This window comes from Manis pentadactyla, chromosome 2, assembly GCF_030020395.1.
Source record: "Manis pentadactyla isolate mManPen7 chromosome 2, mManPen7.hap1, whole genome shotgun sequence".
In the NCBI taxonomy this organism is placed as follows: Eukaryota; Metazoa; Chordata; class Mammalia; order Pholidota; family Manidae; genus Manis; species Manis pentadactyla.
In genome coordinates, this window is record NC_080020.1 from 37,223,093 (window position 1) to 37,232,706 (window position 9,614).

A 9,614-nucleotide genomic window follows, 5' to 3' on the forward strand; every position below is an offset into this window, starting at 1 on the left:
TGTATTTGCTACAGAACAGGAATTTCTTTCCCTCTCCGACTTCCTTGTTTTGCATCACCCTACACTCTCATCCCTCTTTAAATATTGGTAAAACAGAGTAGAGGGGCAGATAACACATTTATTTACTGATTCATACATTTCACCTATATTTTCTGAGCATTGAACTAAGTGCTGGGAATTCTATAATGAGCTAACAAAGTCCTGTCCTTTTAGCACTTGTATTTTCATAGATTTTACATTTAAGATCTACCATCAAATTATTTTGTGAAAAACTCCTTATTATCCAAAGAAAGGTTTGTGTTTATGTTTCCCCTTACGGAATATCAAGAACCTAAACTGCCTTCCCCCAACTCAGAACAAAAGGCCTGGAAGTCTCTCTTTAGCATGGAATTGGGACCCCTGGGCAGGCGGAAGACGACAAAATAACCAATGCATTGAAAAGAGGAAGACAAAGATCAGACAACAAAGGAAATGTATAGTGCCTATTCAAGATGGGCAGACAAACTGTTAAAAGGAAAAAATAAAGAAGTAGTAGGTACTATGTTCTTCTAGGTAATGAATTACATCAACACCCTCCCGCACATTATAAAAGTAACCACAGGGTTTACATTTGAATAACTCATGTTTTCCTTCCCCCTGACTCTTTCTTGAAGGAAGGTCTTTACCAGGGCAAAGCAAAGGGGTGTTCAATATTAGCAAGAAAAAAATTTTTTTTAGGAAGATACTCCAATCCCAAAATATCTAAATCCTTCTTAATTGATGCTCAGGATCCTGACCCTTCAGGATAGGATGTGGTCTAACAGAAAGAGCAGAAGGAGGAGAGACGTCGGGGGAGGAATAAAACCCTCTGGCCTGTACCCCTTCAGTCCTCACTGGGAAGCAGGCATTGCTTTGAGACCTACAAATTCGGAGACTCGGACTCTGACGTGAAAGGCCGCCCCCGTGAGGTCCCCACAGCTCCAGTCCGCGGAAGACTGCCACGAAGGGGCCACAAATTGTGAAAGGAGGGGTTGCCTCTTGTTGTGCCAAAGGGAGCGAGCAGGTTTCATAGAAGAGATGCGGTAAGAAAGGCACAGCGGGGGTAATACCGGCACATGCAAAGGTACAGATTCGGAGGATCCAGAGTACATTAACCACACAGCCAGCCTTCCAGTCTCCCTGCATTATAAGGCATCAGTAAAATGTTCTGGGAGTGAGACAGAAGATATACTCGGATTTCAAAGTTTGGAAAAGCATATGAGAAAGCAAGCAAATCAAATGCCATAAGGGAGGCTGAAACACACTTCAGCAGGACATGTGAAAACAACCCAAAGTTTGCTATTAGAACAGTGATGTCAGTTGTTTCTAGTCTCACTGAGGGTGAGATAGGAAGACATTAATCAGAGAACATGAGATAAACTTAATAGTTTTATATGGGTAATCTGAGAAAGAGGAATCATACATTCATCATTCAATTATTTCCTTTAGGACTAAATTTGAACATGATGGGAAGACATTACGATGGCAAGAAGGAAATCTTCAAAGTGCGCCATTAGTGTTCAATAGGAGCCTGATGCTATTATCTGAGAATAGTTTTTCCCCAAATGAGCAAATACAAAGTATAGCAGATTTTTAGCCCTATCATTTTTAGAAAATCTAAATGACATAAGAAATTCCTAAAAATGAATCCAGCAATGTGACGAGCTTCTCCTTGAAAATATATCACACTCACTAAGAACACAGTCTTTGGAGTAAGAACTGACCTAACTCCAAAGACCTCTCTGTGTGACCTTGGGCAAGCCACCTACCCTCTGAGGACCATTCATTTAGAAAGGCAGCTACAGACTTACTGAGCATTAGCTATCCATCACACATCACGCAAGTTAGTCGAATACAGTAAAGAAACAGGCAGACATGATCCCTGACTTCTTGGAGCTAACATTCTCCTAGGGACTTTTTTAAATGCAAGTGCCAGTTCTGTAAAATCTTTTATATTACAAAACCTATGTTACACTCACAGTTTAGACTGCCAAGAAGATTACATATTGTCTATAAATTCCTTCACCAGCATAGTAATAAATATTGAATAAGCCTTAATTATCATTGATATTATTAGTGACATTGTGGGCTTCAGGAAGTTGCTTTTGTAAAAGCAATTTGCAAATGCAAATTTTGTGGAAGTCTAAAAAAAGCAATCAGAATCACAGTTTCTAACAGGGACATCATAAGCACAATGGGACTAATACTAGGCAAAAAAAAAATGTGTTTTGCTATTTTTAAATGATATCTACTGTGGCTGACATCATTCTTCTTATCTAAGAAGGTGCTTTGCCACCCAATCACAGAATCAAAATCTACTTTAACGGTCACTGGCTAATTTGGACAAAAGAAAAGCAAGAAGCAGGTTAATTGCATTTCACAGGGATCAGAACATTAAAGCAACCTAGGGATCAATTTATTTTCAGGACAAAGAATCCAGGGCTAAATATTTTAATCAACTATGAAAGACATCTATGGGAATGGAGCTGCATTTAAGAAAAGACTGGTAAAATTCTCTTTTCTAAAAGTTTGTAATCTGAAAAAGTAAGACAGAATGAGAATTTTTTTTTAAGGACTGTGAGCTGTGTAAAAATGGAAAAAGCAGATTAAAAAGATTTAAAAATCAAAGACATTACTGAACTGTGGCATTCTAAAAGACCAAAGCTAGAGTTTCCTCTGTATTTCCTGGCCTAGTGTCTAAACACTTCAGGACATACTTGTTGGATAAACTGAACTTTCTGGACTTTGTAAACTCCACTGTATATTTTAATAATTCAATAGCATAAGCTGAAGATATTGCTTAGTCATTCATTATGCAAAAGCCTCACAAGCTACACTACAGTTTTATTAATAAGCCAAGTACTTCAGCTGTAATGCCATCAGACATGAAATTGGAGTAAGTGTAACTGTGTTATTTCCTCATACTCTCTTTCCTATTTCTTACTAATCATTTTCCATTATCAGCTGTTAACATGTGAGCCATCACAGAATCCAGTCTGAGCCTCCACTGCAAAATCCTATGTTTCATCTACAAATGGTGTTTAAAATAATTTGATTTGATCTCCTGATGCTCTTAATATTATAGGGGGTTCTGTCTAAAAGAGAAAGATGACTGAAGGAACAGTTTGCTGAGCAATGTCTCAAAAGACCCTCAGCAAGTGAATAGCTGCTAGAAGCTGTCATAGAACTCAAAATAGCAGTTCTAAGTACATGTTCAGCCAGAGTATTTTCACACTGAATGCCTAACACAGTGCCTGAAACACAATTCAAGCCACCAACATTAACTTGGACCACTTACTAACTTGGAATGGCCTTTCATATGATTTTGGTTCCATTCTTATCTCTACAATGCATTCGCCACTAAGTGGCCAGAGTTGTCAATACAAAACTTAATTTTGATCATGCTACTCATTTGTAAAATGTTACAATGCTTTCATTGTACTTGGAATTGATCCCTGATCCAAACTATGATCTTCAAAGCCCTAGAGGATCTGGCACCTGCAGACCTCTCTAGTTACATGACATACCCAGGATCACTATATGCCAACATGCCAACCTTCTTTCTATTCCTTGGCTTCACCAAGTGCCTCTCTTCCTTAGAGCCTTTGCATTTTCTTCCTTTGACAGAAGACCTGTCCCAAGATTTTCTAATGACTGCCTTCTTAGTCATCTCAGTTCACTGTTACTTGTTCAAAGAGGAACACTGTCAATAACCAATCCAAAGAAGCAACTACTCCTGGAAGCCACTATCTCACCTCCCTGCCTTATTTCAGTCACACATTTCTCACTGTTTAAAATGACTGTCCTCAAGTATTTGCTTACCTATTGATTATCTCTTCTGCAAGCCCACCCCTAAGATTTGCAATGCCTCTTATGTGTGTTAAATATTTAGAAGGGGTAACAAGCTATAAGACTACCAAATAAAATATCCTCTGTCTTATAACCCTGATAAAAATAGTTTGGTAATATAAGGCCAAGTTAAAATTTAGAATTCCTGGGTTCCTTGACATTCTGTGCCAGAATATGACAGCATGGCCTGGGGAGTAACACCCTGGCCCATGGCCTGACCCTGTTCCCTTCCTACACCCTAACATTGTCTCACCCAGAAAAAGAGCCTCAAGTTCACACAGGAGACACATCTGCCCATTCATCCATGTCCAACCTACAGTCCCTTCTCCCCAGCAGTCTGATCATATGGCAGAAGAAGCATAGCCGTAACAATAATAATCATGGCTAACATACATTGATTTTGGCTTCTCAAAGCCATGAAGTTTACCGTCTTTATTGCTATCTCCCTAGCCCAAGGTACCATTGGCCCATACCTGGCCCATAGCAGCAATCTCCTCACTCACGTCCATCAGCATCTACTCCTATCCCCTCTCATCTTCTTCACACTGTAACTAGAGTTCAAAATGCAAAAATACTCATACCACGACCAGTAACACTCTATCCTTAAAATCCTTCAGTGATTTCTCAAAATTTTCAAAAAAAAAAAAATCAAAATTTGTAACATAGTCTAAAGGCCCTTTATGTTCTGACCCCTGCTAGCACCTGCAGGCTTATCACACATCACTGTTCCCTTTCATTCCCTAGGTCCAGCCACACTGGCCTCAGAAGCTCCCTGCTGACACAGGATGTTTCATATCTTACAAACCTCTCCCCTCTCTCTCTCTTCACCTTCCTTTAGCCAACTTCTCCTCATCTTTGAGATCTAATGTTACCTTTTCAAGGAAATTTCTCTGATCTTTAAGACTCACAAATTATCTCAAAGTTGTAACACTGTATTTTTTCATTTCATAGTATTTGTCACTGTTCACATTTTATACACATTTGTGTGATTATTTAATTCATGCCCTTCTTCCCAACTAAGCTCACAAATTCCCCAACTCATGGGCTCTGTGAAGGAAGAATGAGTGTCTTTTGGGTCATTCTTCTATTCCTATACTTTAAATCCACTCCTGAGCAAGTGATTTCAGCAACATGCCTGAAGAAGACATCCTGCAACAATGACTTGGCATCCACCACAGACAAATGTACCTTCGAGCTATGGGATCTAGCACTGCATGCCAGAGATCCCAAGAGGGGTCTCACCTATCCATGCATCAAGTAATAGGCATAGAGACCTTGGTCCTGGTTGTGGACCCTGCAATAGTCTATGAACTAGGTTCAGCCCCTCTCAGGTGTGGTCCAGGGTCCCCGGAGAACACTGTGTTAGATAATCACCCCTGGATGAGATGCCCTTTGTCAAAGTCCAGGTATTTCTAGCAAAGAAATTATAACACATTGTTGAAGAAAAAATGAGTTTGGATGCATCCAGGAGGGTTATAGGCAGTTTGACTTTATCTATGTCATGTCTTCCCTAAGAAGTAAGGTTCGTGCTAAGTGTGACCTTCTAGACCCATGATTTTTCCCATAAGGGAAAGTGAGTACCCAGATACCCCAGATGTATGGGATGTTCCCCAAGAGTCCATTTCTCTCTCACCCTATATAGAGCGCTAAGTCATGAACTGCAAGACTGGCAGTGGCAAAAGGGGAGAGCTACAGACAAGACTCTCAGAGGACATTAAAGGTATGTAGACCTTACTAACTGGATCCTAAACTCCACCCAAAAACCCACCCATGAGCCACTGGGGATGCCTTACACAAAGATACCTCTAATGGGCCCACATGTATCTCCAGTGCTCTGAATACCTCACCCACCCACATCCCCACCCTGTGGTGAGCTCTCTGTGCATGCTCCAGATGGCAGCAGAGCATATTTTGGCAGATGGCTAGACAGCACACACAGAAAGCCAGCCTAAATCTGTGGACCAGAAAGAGACCACAAACTTGATCTTTTGTTCCACTATCAGGAAGGCAAAAAGAAGGCTATTAACACTCAGCCTGGCACTCTGCAGGACTGAGAGAAGGCATGCAAGATGATGCAAGAAGCATGGAGCAGGTGTATCCCTAAAAGGTCTGAGAAAGTCTCCGGTTTCCTTAGCAGGGCTGATGGAAAGTATTTCTCTCCTAAAGGCAAAAAGTAAAAACTAAAGAAGTAACTGCTTTACAAATGCAAATACAGCAACGGAAGACTTCAAGGAGCATGAAAAATTAAGGAAACATGACTACCAAAGGATTGCAATGATAATCCAGTAACCAGTCCCAAAGACATGGAGATCTGCAATTAACCCAATAAAAGAAATCAAAATAGTTGTTTGCAGCAAACTCAATGAACTACAAGAAAATGCAGAGAGATAATTCAATAAAGTCAGGAAAGCAATACAAACAAATGAAAAATTCAACAAAGAAAAATCATTTAAAAAATTCTGGAGATGAATTCATTGTATTACTGTAAGTGAAATGAAAAAATGCAATAAAGAAATCAACAGTAAAATGGATTATTCAGAAAAAATAATCTGAATTAGAAGATAGGGTTTTTGAAATTATTTAAAGGAAAACAAAGGAAAAAGAAATAGGAAAACTTGTGTGATCTATGGACTACCATCAAAAGAAACAATCTGCAAACTACTGACTTTCAGAAAAAGAGAGAAAAGGAGGCAGACAGCTTATTTAAAGATACAATGGCTGAGAACTTCCCAAATTTGGTGAGATATTTAGATATTCAAGTTCATGAAACTCATGGATCACCGCATAAACTCACCTTAAGTATATCTTATCCCAAACTTTCTTAAAGAAAGTAAGAGAAAAGAAGTAATTTACAAGAGGACTCCCTCCCCTCAAACCCAGGTAGGCTGTCAGTGGATTTCTCAGCAAAAAGCTTACAGGCCAGTAAAGAGTGGGATGATAAATTCAAAGTACTAAGAGGAAAAAAAAAACTGGCAAACAAGAATATGTTACCCAGCAAAGCTCTCCTTAAGAAATTAAGAAGAAATAAGACTTTCTCAAAAAAAAAAGATGAAGCATTTCATCAGCACTAGACATGCCTTATGAGAAATCCTGAGAGAACTCTTCAAGCAGAAATAAAAGGATGCTAACTAGTAACATGAAATTATGAAAATATACAACACGCTGGTAAAGGAAAGCCTATAGTAAAATTCAGAATACCCTAAAAATATAATACTGTGATGTGTTAACCACTTAACTCTAGTATAAATAAAGAACAAGAATATTCAAAATGACTATAGCTACAATAATTTGTTAATGAATACACAGTATAAAAAAGAAGTAAATAATGGCAACAAAACCATGAAAGAGAAGGGGGAGTAAAAGGGTAGAGTTTTTATATGTGATCAAATGTAATTTTTTCTCAGTGTAAAACAGGTTGTTAGGAGATGTTTTATATAAGCCTCATGATAACCACAAAGCAAAAATTTCCTGTAGATGAACAAAATATAAAGAGAAGGCAAAGTATGTCATTATGGAAAATCATCAATTCACAAAGGAAGGCAGATAGAGAGGGAGAAAGGAAGAAGGGAACTACAAAAGAGCCAGAAAACAATTAATAAGATGGCATTATTAAGTCATTATCTAGAAAAAAATTAATCTTGAAGTAAATTGATTAACTTCTCCAAACAAAAGGCAGAGAGTGGCTGAATGGGTATAAAACAAGACCTAACTACATGTTGCCTAAAAGAGACTAACTTCAGCTTTAAGGACACACAGGGCTCAAAGTGAAGGGATAGAAAAAGATATTCCATGCAGGTGGAAACCAAAAGAGGGTAAGGATAACTATACATATACTTGACAAAGTCAACTTTAAAACAACAACTGTAACAAAAGACAAAAGAAGTCATTATATAATGATAAAGAAGTCAATTCATCAAAAGGATATAAAAATCAAATAATACATGCACGAAACATCAGAATATCTAAATAAAATAAGCATATACTAACAGATATGATGGGAGAAATAGCCAACAGTACAATATAACAATAGGGGACTTCTATAACCCACTTTCAACAATGGATAGGTCATCTAGACAAAAATAAATAAGGAAACTTTGGACTTGAATTTTACTTCAAACCAAATGGACCTAACAGATATAAACAGAACTCTACATCCAAGGGAAGGAGAATACACATTCTTCTCAAGTGTACATGGAACATTCTTCAGGATAAATCAAATGATAGGTCACAAGTCTTAACAAATTTAAGATTGAAATCATACCAATCATAATATTATAAAATTAGAAATCAATAACAGCACAAGATTTGGAAAATTCACAAATCCGTGGAAATTAAACCACTCCTTAACAACCAATGGGTCAAAGAAGAAATCAAAAGGGAAATCACAAAATATCTTGAAACAAAAGAAATGGAAAGACAACATACCAAAATATATGGGATGCTGAAAAAAGAAGCTATGAGGGAAGTTTAGAGAAAAAAATGCCTACCTCAACAAACAAGGAAAATCTCAAATAACCAAACTAACTTTAACCCTAGAGGAACTGAATAAAAGAACAAATGAAGAAAAACATTAGTGGAAGGAAGGAAATAATAAAGATGAGAATAGAAATAAATGAAATAGAAAAATACAATAGAAAATATCAGTGAAACTAAGAGCTGCTTTTTTGAAACGTTAAAGCTGACAACTAGACTCACAAGAAAAAAAAAGGTGAGAGGACTCAAACAACTAAGTTCAGTAATAAAAGAGGAGACCCTCACCTGAAACCACATAAATAGGAAGAATAATAAGAGACTATAATGAACAAGTACATGCCAACAATTTGAGAAGCTAGAGGAAATGGATTATGCCTAGAAACGTACAACCTATCATGACTGAATCATGACTAAATAGAAAATTGTGTTTGTAACAGCATACTAAGTGAGTCAAGTTAGACCCTTAGATAGTAAGTAAATTAACCTTGAACCTTTGGTAACCACGAATCTAAAGCCTGCAATGGCAATAAGTACATACCTATCAATAATCACCCTAAATTTAAATGGACTGAATGCACCAATCAAAAGATATAGAGTCACTGAATGGATAAAAAAACAAGACCCATCTATATGCTGCTTACAAGAAACTCACCTCAAACCCAAAGACATGCAAGACTAAAAGCCAAGGGATGGAAAAAGATATTTCATGCAAACAATAGGGAGAAAAAAGCAGGTGTTGCAGTACTAGTATCAGACAAAATAGACTTCAAAATAAAGAAAGTAACAAGACATAAAGAAGGACAATACATAATGATAAAGGGCTCAGTCCAACAAGAGGATATAACCATTATAAATATATATGCACCCAACACAGGAGCACCAGCATATGTGAAACAAATACGAACAGAAGTAAAGGAGGAAATAGAATGCAATGCATTCATTTTGGGAGACTTCAACACACCACTGACTCCAAAGGACAGATCCACCAGACAGAAAATAAGTAAGGACACAGAGGCACTGAACAACACACTAGAATAGATGGACCTAATAGACATCTATAGAACTCTACATCCAAAAGGAACAGGATACACATTCTTCTCAAGTGCACATGGAACATTCTCCAGAATAATCCACATACTAGGCCACAAAAAGAGCCTCAGTAGATTCCAAAAGATTGAAAGTCTACCAACCAACTTTTGAGACCACAAAGGTATAAAACTAGAAATAAATTGTACAAAGAAAGCAAATAGGCTCACAAACACATGGAGGCTTAA